The sequence below is a fragment of the Rhinopithecus bieti genome, unplaced genomic scaffold (genome assembly GCF_001698545.2).
Source record: "Rhinopithecus bieti isolate Rb0 unplaced genomic scaffold, ASM169854v2 scaffold_32096, whole genome shotgun sequence".
Taxonomy (NCBI): domain Eukaryota; kingdom Metazoa; phylum Chordata; class Mammalia; order Primates; family Cercopithecidae; genus Rhinopithecus; species Rhinopithecus bieti.
This window is the reverse complement of record NW_016813886.1, coordinates 968,008-979,570: the sequence shown is the minus strand read 5'-3', so window position 1 is coordinate 979,570 and position 11,563 is coordinate 968,008. Positions and strand designations below refer to the sequence as shown.

The 11,563-nt window shown below is 44.2% G+C and overlaps 1 long non-coding RNA gene across 1 annotated transcript in view; it reads left to right on the top strand.

Moving 5' to 3' along the window:
* The first annotated feature begins 515 nt into the window (after window positions 1-515).
* LOC108513316 (uncharacterized) overlaps window positions 516-11,563 on the top strand; it is a 29,803-nt gene continuing 18,755 nt past the window's right edge. The window contains exons 1-2 of the long non-coding RNA XR_001880857.1: window positions 516-946; window positions 10,770-10,928. This is a non-coding gene — a long non-coding RNA (uncharacterized LOC108513316). The remainder of the gene's footprint in view (window positions 947-10,769; window positions 10,929-11,563) is intronic.

The following is an 11,563-nucleotide window of genomic DNA, read 5'->3' as shown; positions in this document are numbered from 1 at the left end:
GTATTTTATGATTGTATGTTGATACAGTTATGGGGAATCTAATCTTATACGATGTAATCATAGATTCACATATAGTTGTATATTTTGCCCAATTTCTCTCAGTGATAACGTTTCACACATATCACAATCAGGATGTTGACATCAATACAGCCCACTGATTTTATTCACATTTCCCCAGCTTTACTTTCCCCAACGTATGCTCCATGTGTGCATGTGTGTGTAGAAATACGGAACGCAGCTGGGCACAGTGACTCACGCCAGTAATCTCAGCACTTTGGGATGCTAAGGCAGGAGGATCACTTGAGCCCAGGAATTTGAGACCAACTTGGGCAACATGGCAAAAACCTCATCTCTACAAAAAATACAAAAATTCGCCAGGTGTGGTGGTGCACACCTGTGGTTCCAGGAGCTTGGGAGGCTGAGGTAGGAGGATCACTTGAGCTTGGGAGGTCAAGGCTGCAGTGAGCAATGATAGCACCACTGCACTCCAGCCTGGGTGACAGAGCAAGACCATGTTTCCAAAAAAAAAAAAAAAAAAAATTATATATATATAGAACACTTCATGAATTTGTATGTCATCTGTGCATGCTGACCTCTGTGTTATACCAGTTATAGTATGCGTGCTGCTGACATGAGTACCACATTGCCTTTACGACATCATAGGGGCCAAAGAGGATGAGCAGGATTGTGAGCAGTTGGCCTGGTCTGAGAGGCTGTCTAAAAGTCTAAAGCTGTCAGTAGACAGGTGCTCAGCTTTGTGTCTCCATAAGAAGGGAAGGGGATGTGAGGATCCCATTAGGGCTGGATCCATCTGGGAAGTGACAGTTGGAACATGCCCAGACCAGACCTTTCTGAGCAACTCCGGGTGTAAATTTTCCTCTATTCCTCAAGAGCTATTATGAATTTCATCATCCAGCATGCTGATAGACCTGGGGACTGACACATAGTAAGCCCATAACAATTATAATTTAAAACCAATTTGTTATATAGCATAATTGATACATTTTAAAATGCAAAACTGTAATTCAACTAAAATATACAAGGCACTCTAAGTCGTACCATGTTTTACATTTAAGTAGCTTACAGTGTGATCAGCAAGTGTCTTATACAACAAGCAAATTTGTTCAAAGAGAAGCATTGCAAATAAGTATTTATAATTGTATAGTTTTATATTTTAGCCAAAAGAGTGAAATCCTTTAGCAATGGGGGAAATAAAAGAATGTTTAATTACAGTTGCAGATAATTGCCTTTTCCAAAGACAATGTATGTAGGCAGAAGTCATACCTGTTAATATTTAAAATCTTGGTTTATCATATTTGGAGAACAAGGGAAATAAAAAGTTTGTATATCAAGATTATTTAAAACTAAGGAATCTCTAATGTCTGAAAGAAACAATAAATAGCATTTTCCATGTAGAGTTTTTATTGGTGAAGATCCCACCTGGCCAGGTTAGTAAATGCATCAGTTTACCAGTCACACATCAGTTAAGGATGGGGATATATTCTGAGAAATGTATCATCAGGCAATTCTGTCATTGTGTCATAGAGCAAACCTAGATGGTACAGCCTACTGTGCACCTGGGCTCTATGTTATGGCCTGTTGCTCCTAGGCTACAAACCTGGACAGCATATGACTGTACTGACTACTGTAGGCAGTTGTAACACAGTGGTAAACATTTATGTATCAAAACATAGAAAAGGCGTAGCAAAAATACAGTCTTGTGGAACCACCGCCATATATGTGGTCCGTCCCATCATGCAGCATGTGGCTGTATGTATACACATAGTTTTTGCTGTGAGTTTGCATCCATCTCATAGGAAGACATATCAAAATAAGGACCACACTGGAGAGTGTGTAAATTATTTTTCAATACTAATGGCTTATTCATTTGATATTGTCAGCAAGTATGTTGCAAAAATAAATACCACCAGAATGTGAGTCCCATGAGAACAGGAACTGGGTTGTTCACCTTGCTGGCACTTGGAGTAGAGCCACTGAGCTTAGCGCTGCATAAAATTGCTTGGAAGAAAGAAGGGAGGGCATTCCAGGTAACTGAAGCATTGCTATGCAAAGTAAGCATTTGCCCTCTAAAATATTTTAACAATTTTTATAGAAACCTTTCTCAATTGCATTTAACTTTGTAAATTGTAAAAATTATTCTGTTACATCTTTCTATCTTTTTACTGTGCACAGGCAGCCATAGGTGCTGGGTATGTTTTGAAAACATTGAATCTATAGTGTACATATCATTCCATGCCATTAAATATTCTTATTTAATCATAGATGTGTTCAGGTGTGTTTGGTTTCCTATTCATGGATGTACTAGATTGTTTCTTTTTTTTTTTTTTTTAACAAAACCTGTGAACTTGCTTTTTAAGTATTATCATTTGATGACATGCTCACCATTTCAGAAATAAATGAGCAAAGAGGAAAGCCACCAGGTCTGATTCAGCTCTCTGGAGGCTTCAGAGCTTACCCCGCTGACGGGAAAAGAGCATCGGTTTAATTGCCCTTGGTAGTGACTTCTATTATCTAATATTTTGCCAGACTCAATATATTTCTTAAAGTCATTATTCAGAGTCTTCAGCAAGGAGATTGTATTTTATTTGTGTCTCCTTCGTTTTACCTAGTTTATTTCATGGTTTCAAAGTATTGTACATTTTTGTAATCCTTTAACAAGACAAAAGGTTGAGATGTTGGACATTTAAATGCCAAAGGTGTTTTATTATGAGACTTAGTATTTCATATTTGGGGTGGTACCTTATTATTGAAAATCTCATAAACTTTGGTTGAGTGGGTATTTGGAGGAATCTTTTAAATCTTTTCTTAAGCAAAGTTTGGACATTCTAAAATAAGGTTGCCAACTGGCATGTACAGAGGGAAGGATGTGTCATACATTTAGACCAGGTGGCCTGTCCTGTAACTTTTTGGGGGGGGAGGGGTGGGCTTGAGTTTTGTATGTTTTGGTTTTTTCCAATTTTTGTTTTGTGATAAAATATGCATAATAAAACTTATCATTTTAACAGTTTTTAATTGTATGAGTCAGTGGCATTAATTACCTTCACAGTGCTGTTGCAGCCATCTTCAGAGCCTTTCCATCATCCCAAACTGAAACTTTGTACCCATTAAACAATATCTCCTCATTCCCTCCTTCCCCCAGCCCCTGCAACCACCATTCTGTCTGAGTGACTACTCCAGGTACTTTTGCAAATAGAATCATACAATATTTGTCTTTTTGTGTCTTGTTTATTTCATTTAGCATACTGTCTTCAAGGTGTGTCCAGTTGCAGCATGTGTCAGAATTTCCTTCCTTTTTAAGGCTGAATAATATTCCCAGTGAATGTCTTTACTGTATGTTGCTTATCCATTCATCTGCTGATGGACGTTTGGGCTGTTGGGAATAATGTTGCTGTGAACATTGGTGTGTAAATATCTGTGAGTCTCTGCTTTCAGTTCTGTGTGCAAAAGTGGAATTGTTGGGTCAAATGTCATTCTGTGTTTAATTGTGTGAGGAACTGCCACACTGTATCCACAGCTGATGCACATCTTACATTCCTTCTAGCAATATGTACAAGGGTTTCAATTTCCCCACAGCCTGAACCACCCTCATTATTCTGTTTTTTTCTTGGTTGCTTGGTTGATTGGTTTCTTAAAAAACTGGCATCCTAGTGTGAAGTTACATCTCGTTGTGATCTGCATGTTGGGAATGACTAGTGACATTGAGCATCTTTCTGTGTGCTTATTGGCTATCTATAGACCTTCTTTGGAGAAATGCCTATTCAAGTCCTTTGAATCAGGTTTTTTGTTGTTGTTGAATTGTAGAAGTTATTTTTATATTCTGGATATTAAACCCTTATCAGATAAACCATTCACAAACATTTTCTCATTCTTTGGGGTATCTTTCCACTCTGATAGTGTCCTTTGATGTGCAAAGGTTTTTTGATTTTGATGAAGTCCAATTTATTTTTTTTTGTTGTTGCCTGTGCTTTTAGTGTCATAGCCAAGAAATTACTAACTTATTGTTTAGTTTTTTAAAAGTATTTATGCGATTATTTGGCTGATACCTGTCTCTAATGATTGACGGCACTTCTTGAGGGTGACTTTTAAACATGCAAATTTGATGTCACTTTCCGAGGCTCCTCCCATGGCTTCCCTTTACTTCTAGGCCGCAGCCCTTGTCTGGCCTCGCTGCTGCTCTGGCCCTGCCCTCCTCTAGGGCCTCTCTTCTGCTGCCTCCAGCTCTGGCCACAGTGGCCTTTCATTCCTCGGTGCACTTACCTGGGGGTCTCAGCACAAGCAGTTCCCTCTGCCTGGAATGCGGCAGCTCCTAAGTCCTCCTCCTGGCCTCCACCTCCTCGCTGCTCCTTCTGACGCTGGCCCTGAGACCACTGGTCGGTGCGGCCTTCCCTGGACCCTCTTCGAACTCCCCAGTACTCCTCCACACGTTTCTTCAATAAACCAGTGGCACTCAATTGTGCAGTCCAGGGACCCCTGGGATTTTCACGACCCTGACAGCGGCTGGGTGAGGTCGAGTCAAGAATGTTTCATGACAATAAGGAGATGTTATTGACCTCTCTTCACTGGAAGTGGGAGCGTCTTGCGCGGGGCAGCCGGCTGAGGATGCGGCTGTGTTAGGACGTGACGGCTCGCACAACTGAAGCACTGTCACTTTCCCACAATTTTTTTTTTTCTTTAGAAAACATTTCTCACAAAAATATGCGACTTATGTTACCATGTAATGCGCTTGCTTCTGTTATTTTAAAACAAACTAATAAATACCTTAAATGTTTCTCGGCTTTATTTTTTGTTGTTATGGTTCCTTTTCTTCTCTTTCCCCCAGCTTTATGAAGGTATAACTGACAAACTTGCGTATCTCTACTGCTCACAGCGTGCTGTTTTGTTGTATGTGTGCCCCGTGGAACGCTTCGTGGCGCTGCTGCACACTTCCATCACCTAGTGCGTTGAGGGTCCCTGGGATCTGCGCTCCCGGCGCTGCGCCCTCGACCCCACGCTGTGCCTGCGCCCTGGGACCCGCGCCCGCCGCTGGAACCGCACCCACGGCCGGCGCCCCGTCCCCAACCCGGCTTTAGTTTCCACCCACGCGAAGAAACTCAGCCTCGGTCCTGTTTAGGCACGGAAAGGGCTGAAGAACCGCATCCTTCCGAGGCGCCCCCAGCGCGGCTACCCACGCTGCGCAGGACTCGGGACTGTCGCGCCGCGCCCGGGGACGCACAGGAGGCGGGACCCAGGAGCGAAGCCCCTGCCGCGTCCCAGGCTGGACATGGCCCTGCACCGCCAGCTGCCGGGCGGGTCGGGGCGTGCACGAGAGCGCGCGCTTTACAAACGGTCGGTCGTTCTGGGAAAGTTGAACGCGCTGCAGCTACTTCACCTGCTGCTGAAAGGAGCCCGGGCAGGGCTGGTCACTCCGCGCCACGCCCTGCGCGCCAACACCAGAAGGTGAATGTTCAGAACATTTTTATCATTTAAAGCCAGTATACCGGCCGGGCGCGGTGGCTCACGCCTGTAATCCCAGTTACTTGGGAGGCCGAGACAGGAAGATCCGATTGAGCCCAGAAGCTCCAGAGCACCCTGGGCAACATGGCAAGACCCAATCTCTACCAAAAAAAAAAAAAAAAACCTGCAGTGGTGGCGCGCGCCTGTGGTCCCAGCAACTCAGGAGGCTGAGGCGGGAGGATGACCTGAGTTCAGTAGGTCTCCAGCCTAAGTGACAGAGCGAGACCCTATCAATAAATAAAGCCAGTGTGCCTAAAATACCATCACAACATGGACTCAGTATAAAAATGATTATTGAACTGGTTTACATTCCTGTTTTGTGCTAAGTCTTTGAAATTTGGTGCTTTTGTTTGTTTTGTTTTGTTTTGTTTTTTTGAGACAGCGTTTCGCTCTTATTGCCCGGGCTGGAGTGCAATGGCACCATCTCAGCTCACTGAAACTCTCTGCCTCCCAGGTTCAAGAGATTCTCCTGCCTCAGCCTCCAAAGTAGCTGGGATTACTGGCGCCCACCACCATGCCCTGCTAATTTTTTGTATTTTTAGTTGAGATAGGGTTTCGTCATGTTGGCCAGGCTGGTCTCGAACCCCTGACCTCAGGTGATCTGCCTACCTCGGCCTCCCAAAGTGCTGGGACCACAGGCCTGAGCCACCATGCCCAGCCCAGTGTGTTGTACTCTTATAGCACCTCTCAATTCAGATTTAAATTTTGTGGGAAATAATCTATATTTAGATTTCACTGTATTCACAGTTGAAAAAAATAGATGTATATCCCCTTGTTTCAAATGTAATTGAACCTAGTCACTCGTTTGAAATTCAAAGTAATTAAAATTAAAATTTTCCAGTTCTCGGCAGCAGTTGCACATTTCAAGGGCCCAATGGCACCATGTGGCAGTGGTCCCGTAGAGGACGGCACAGCTCTAAACATGGCTTAGGAAGTTGGGGAAGACTTCCTTAGGGAAGCAAGTGATGGTTGAGCCATGACCAGAAGTTGGTTAATTTGGCAAAGTCTGGGAGTTGGGGAAGCAGAAGAGTGTGTCAAGCACAGGAATGTTATGTGGAAAGGCCTGTGACACAGGGCAGCATGATGCCTGCATACCAGCCAGGACAGCAACAGAGAGTCCTAGGAGCTGGGGAGGAAAATAGAGAGGCAGGGGATGAGGCCACCTTAAGATGCTATCTTCATCCCAAGACACCAGGAAGCCCTGGGAGAACATTTAGCTGGGACGGAATGGTCAGATTTCCATTTTTTAAAAGCTGTTTTGCTACTGGGTGGACATAGTTTGCAGGGAGTGCAGGGGAAGGAGGCACAGAGAGGGAGAAGTGATGGGTGCTAGAGCTCTGAGAGGTAACATTGGAGGGGTAGTAGGTCTGGGGGTTGTGAGGAACAAGGGGTTTTCGGGGAGTACCCCGGGGCCCCCAGGTGTCTGGCTGGGATACCAGGTGGAGTGATGGGCACCTGTGGGACTGCCAGGTAGAGACATCTGAGGCAGTAGCTGGAGAACTGTCTGGAACTCCGGTTGATGTGCTAACTGGGCTTAAGATGTACTCCCAAGAGTTACCAACACCTACACTTGGGAGTGGGTGCATTATCCAGGGAGGAGCCAAGATTGAACACAGGTGGGTTTTTGTTCAGCATTTTAAAAATTTTTAATTTTTGTAGAGACAAGGTCTCACTATGTTGCCCAGGCTGGCCTTAAGAGATCCCCCTGCTTTGGCCTCCCAAAGGGCTGGGATTAGAGGCTTGAGCCACTGGTCCCAGCCTGTTCAGCACTTTTTCCACTAGCTTAGTATCTCCATACACCTCAAAAAGATCACCAAGTGCAATCCATACATGCAAACCAGTGCTCAAGAAGTCCACATGATCCTGCTGTGGTTCATTTGACCAAAACTGAGTGGTGGAGCTAAGCAAGGCTGTGGCACAGAAGCCGGATATGTAAATGGCCTTAATACAGAGGGTAGTCGCCATCTCCCAGTGTCTGACTACTGCATGCACACTTGGCAACCTGTGCTCAGGTCGGGGATGGTCTGGATGGGGGCTCCAGTTCCTGCCACTGACCAGTGATGTGACTCTGGGCAACATATAAAATCTCTTGGGTTTTAAGTTTCTTATCTGTAAGATGGGGATAATAAACCAACCTTGCAGCATGTGAGGATTTAATGAGACTACAGTTCCCATGAAGGGGAGGGGGTGCCGACCTTCCCACACAGTCAAAAATCCACATATAGGCCTGGTGTGGTGGCTCACGCCTGTAATCCCAGCACTTTGGGAGGCCCAGGCGGGCAGATCATGAGGTCAGGAGTTTAAGACCAGCCTGATCCACATGGTGAATCCCCATCTCTACTAAAAATACAAAAATAGTCGGGTGTGGTGGTGCACACCTGTAATCCCAGCTACTCAGGAGGCTGAGGCAGGAGAATTGCTTGGACCCAGGAGGTGGAGATAGCAGTGAGCCGAGATCTCGCCACTGCACTCCAGCCTGGGGGACAGAGTGAGACTCCGTCTCAAAAAAAAACAAGAAATCCACATACAACTTTCAATTCACCACAACTTTTGTTAATAGCCTACTATTGGCCAGAAGCCTTACCAATAACATAAACACTCAACATATATGTGATTTGTATTGTGTACTGTATTCTTACAATGAAGTAAGCTACAGAAAAGAAAAATTACTAATAAAATCATAAGGAAGATAATGTATTCACTATCACTAAATGGAAGTGGATCATCATAAAGGTTTTCATCCATATCGTCTCCACATTGAGTAGGCTGAAGAAGAGAAGAGGTTGGTCCTGCCATCTCAGGGATGGCAGAGGCAGAAAAGGTGGGGGAGATGGGAATGAAGGCAGGAGATGCATGCACGCTAAGAAATTCATCATTATTTCTGTCTGACATTTTTGCTTTTTCATTTCTCTAAATATGTTTCTTTATGATACCAATCCTTCTGCCACCATTTGTTTTAGTTTCGGTGCCTGTACCATAGAAAGGTCCATGTGGTAAAAGAAGTCACAAGCAGTCTTGAATAATCGGAACCCCTCTGCCAGATTGTCGAATGTCAACTTGTTTTCTGGCACTGCGTCTACATCCTCTTCCTCATGATCTGGTGCTGATTTGAAAGCACTCATCTCCATCAAGTGGTCTTCTGTTAATTCCTCTGGTGTGATGTCTGTTCACTCTTGAATTTCTCCAAGATCCGTATCCTGAAAGCCTCCATTCCCCATCTGTTTTGCCATAGGCACACTCTTTCATGATTTCCTTGATTGGCTCTGTTGTAAATCTGGACACAGTTTTTTCCAGTAGGAAGGCTAGGCACTGAGAGCCTTCGAACCCTCTGCTTCACCTTTTGACATATAGGGCCCAATTTTAATGCATTTAAATGTTGCCTCCACCCCAAAATGAACATGGGACGTATGTAATGTGTGAAATAGGTGTGTCTCACCCCCTTCATGAATACTCATAGAGTCTTCTATAACCTGTTGAATATGTACATTTAACCAACCCTTTCAGCATAACTTCCTGTCTCACCTTTCTGTCCCTGGAAGTGCCTGCTTTTGGTCTTTGCTGGAGGCTACACTTCCCAGCCTGTCAAGATGGCCAGCCTGCAGGCTGCAACCTTTCTAAGAAATAAGGCTCTTGAGCTTGCCCAGTGGCTTATGCCTGTAATCCCAGCACTTTGGGAGGCTGAGGTGGGTGGATCACTTGAGACCAGGAGTTTGAGCCCAGCCTGGCCAACATGGCGAAACCCTGTCTCTACCTAGAAGAAAATACAAAAATTAGCCAGGTGCAGTGGCATGTGCCTGACTTCCCAGCTAATCAGGTGGCTGAGGCAGGAGAATTGCTTGAACCTGAGAGGTGGAGGTTGCAGTGAACTGAGATCACACCAGTGCACTCCAGCCTGGATGACAGAGCTAGATTCTGTCAGACAAAAAAAAGAAAAAGAAATAAAATAAGGCTCTTGACCTGGCACAGTGGCTCATGCCTGTAATCTCAGCACTTTAGAAGGTCAAGGTGGGAGGATTGCTTGAGCTCAGGAGTTTGAGACCAGCTGGGCAAGATAGTAGGACCCCTGTCTCTACAAAAACAAGTTTGAAAATTAGCCAGGCATGGTGGCACACAGCTGTAGTTTCAGCTACTTGGGAGGCTGAGGTAGGGGAACGCGTGAGCCCGGGAGAGGTTGCAGTGAGTCATGATTGTGCCACTGTACTTTAGCCTCTCCAAATTTGTAGATCTCATAATTTTAAGTCACCAACCTGTACCAGTCTTTTGTTTTAAGTTGTCATATAATGACATCAGTTTTTCTTGAATCATATTAGAGTCTATGGATATGCTTTTCTTATAGATATTCTGCACCCACATAAAAGCTGCATTTTCTCTCTTTCTCTGTCCTTCCTTCTTTCCTCTTTTCTTTTATTTTTTTTTCCGACAGAGCCTCACTTCCAGGCTGGAGTGCAGTGGTGTGATCTTGGCTTACTGCAGCCTCCACCTCCTGGGCTCAAGTGATACTCCTGCCTCAGTCTCCCAAAGTGCTGGGATCCAGCCAAAAGCTACATTTTCAAGACTAGATAAAAAGATTTCATTTGTCAAAGAGAGTAAAGTTTCATGTCTGCCAGCATGGTTGCAGTGATGACATTGTGAATTTCCTTTTCTTTTTTTACTATGGTTGTTAGGCTGGATTAATTTATCTTGAAATGGTGGGCAGCTGCAGCTGCAGACCTCAGTCTATAGTACATATCAATCAATCCACCTTTTTCTTGTACTGACTAGACTTTTCTCTGCTTCTTGGCAGCACTTCCAGCATCACTAGTGGCACTTCGTACACGTCCCATTGTCTTCTTCAGGTTTATAGTATTGTACTAAACATGAAAAATACATGAGAACCATGAGAGATTACTTTTCACTATGATACACAATCTACAGGAGAGACAAGTGCTCACGCAGAGATGGCTAGTGTCACATGGCATTTTAAGTGGACACTCGATACCTTAGCTCACTGCAGTAGTAGCAGGAGGGGCGACAGAATTACTACAGCAGTACAGTGGGCTCCCATTAATTTATGCAGTTATGACTTAATACTGCATCTTTACATTTGTTTACATTTCTCTTGACTGAATGGTACCATGTACTGTGTGTGCATAGCTTTTGATAAATTTTAACTGTTTATAATAGATTTATGCACGTCTTATAGTGGTAAATAAAATTATGCTAGTATTTTATGCATTCATGACATACATTTTTCTTAACTTTTTCAATATTTCTAGGCTTCAAGGTTCATCTGCAAGTTTCTTCAAATGGTTGCAATGCTTACTGCAACCTCCACCTCCTGGGCTCAAGTGATTCTCCTGCCTCAGCCTCCCAAAGTGCTGGGATTACAAGCATGAGCTACTACATCTGTCCAAAAGCTGCATTTCCAAGACCAGGTAAAAAGGTATTTGGCCAAAAGAGCAAGGTTTCACATCTGCTGGCATGGCTGATGTGAAATTTTCCAATACATTTTTCCAATATATTTATTGAAAAAAAACTGGGCCTGGTGTGGTGGTTCATGCCTGTGATCCCAGCACTTTGGGAGGCCAACATTGGGAGGGTTACTTGAGTCCCGGAGTTCAAGAACAGCCTAAGCAACATAGAGAGACCCCGTGTCTTTCTTTCTTTCTTTTTTTTTTTTTTTGAGACAGAGTTTCACTCTTGTTGCCCAGACTGGAGTGCAGTGGCGTGATCTTGGCTCACTGCAGCCTCCACCTCCCAGGTTGAAGCGATTCTCCTGCCTCAGCCTCCTGAGTAGCTAGGACCACAGGCACGTGCCACCAATTTTTTTTTTTTTTTTTTTTGTATTTTAGTAAAGACAAGGTTTCACCACGTTGGCCAAGATGTTCTCAATCTCCTGACCTTGTGATCCGCCCACCTCAGCCTCCCAAAATGCTGGGATTACAGGTGTGAGCCACCACGCCTGGCCAACTCCGTGTCTATTTAAGAAGATTTAATTTTTAAAAATTTGTTTTAAAGAAAAATCTGTATGTAGGTGGACGCATGTAGTTCAGACTTGTGTGTTCAAGGG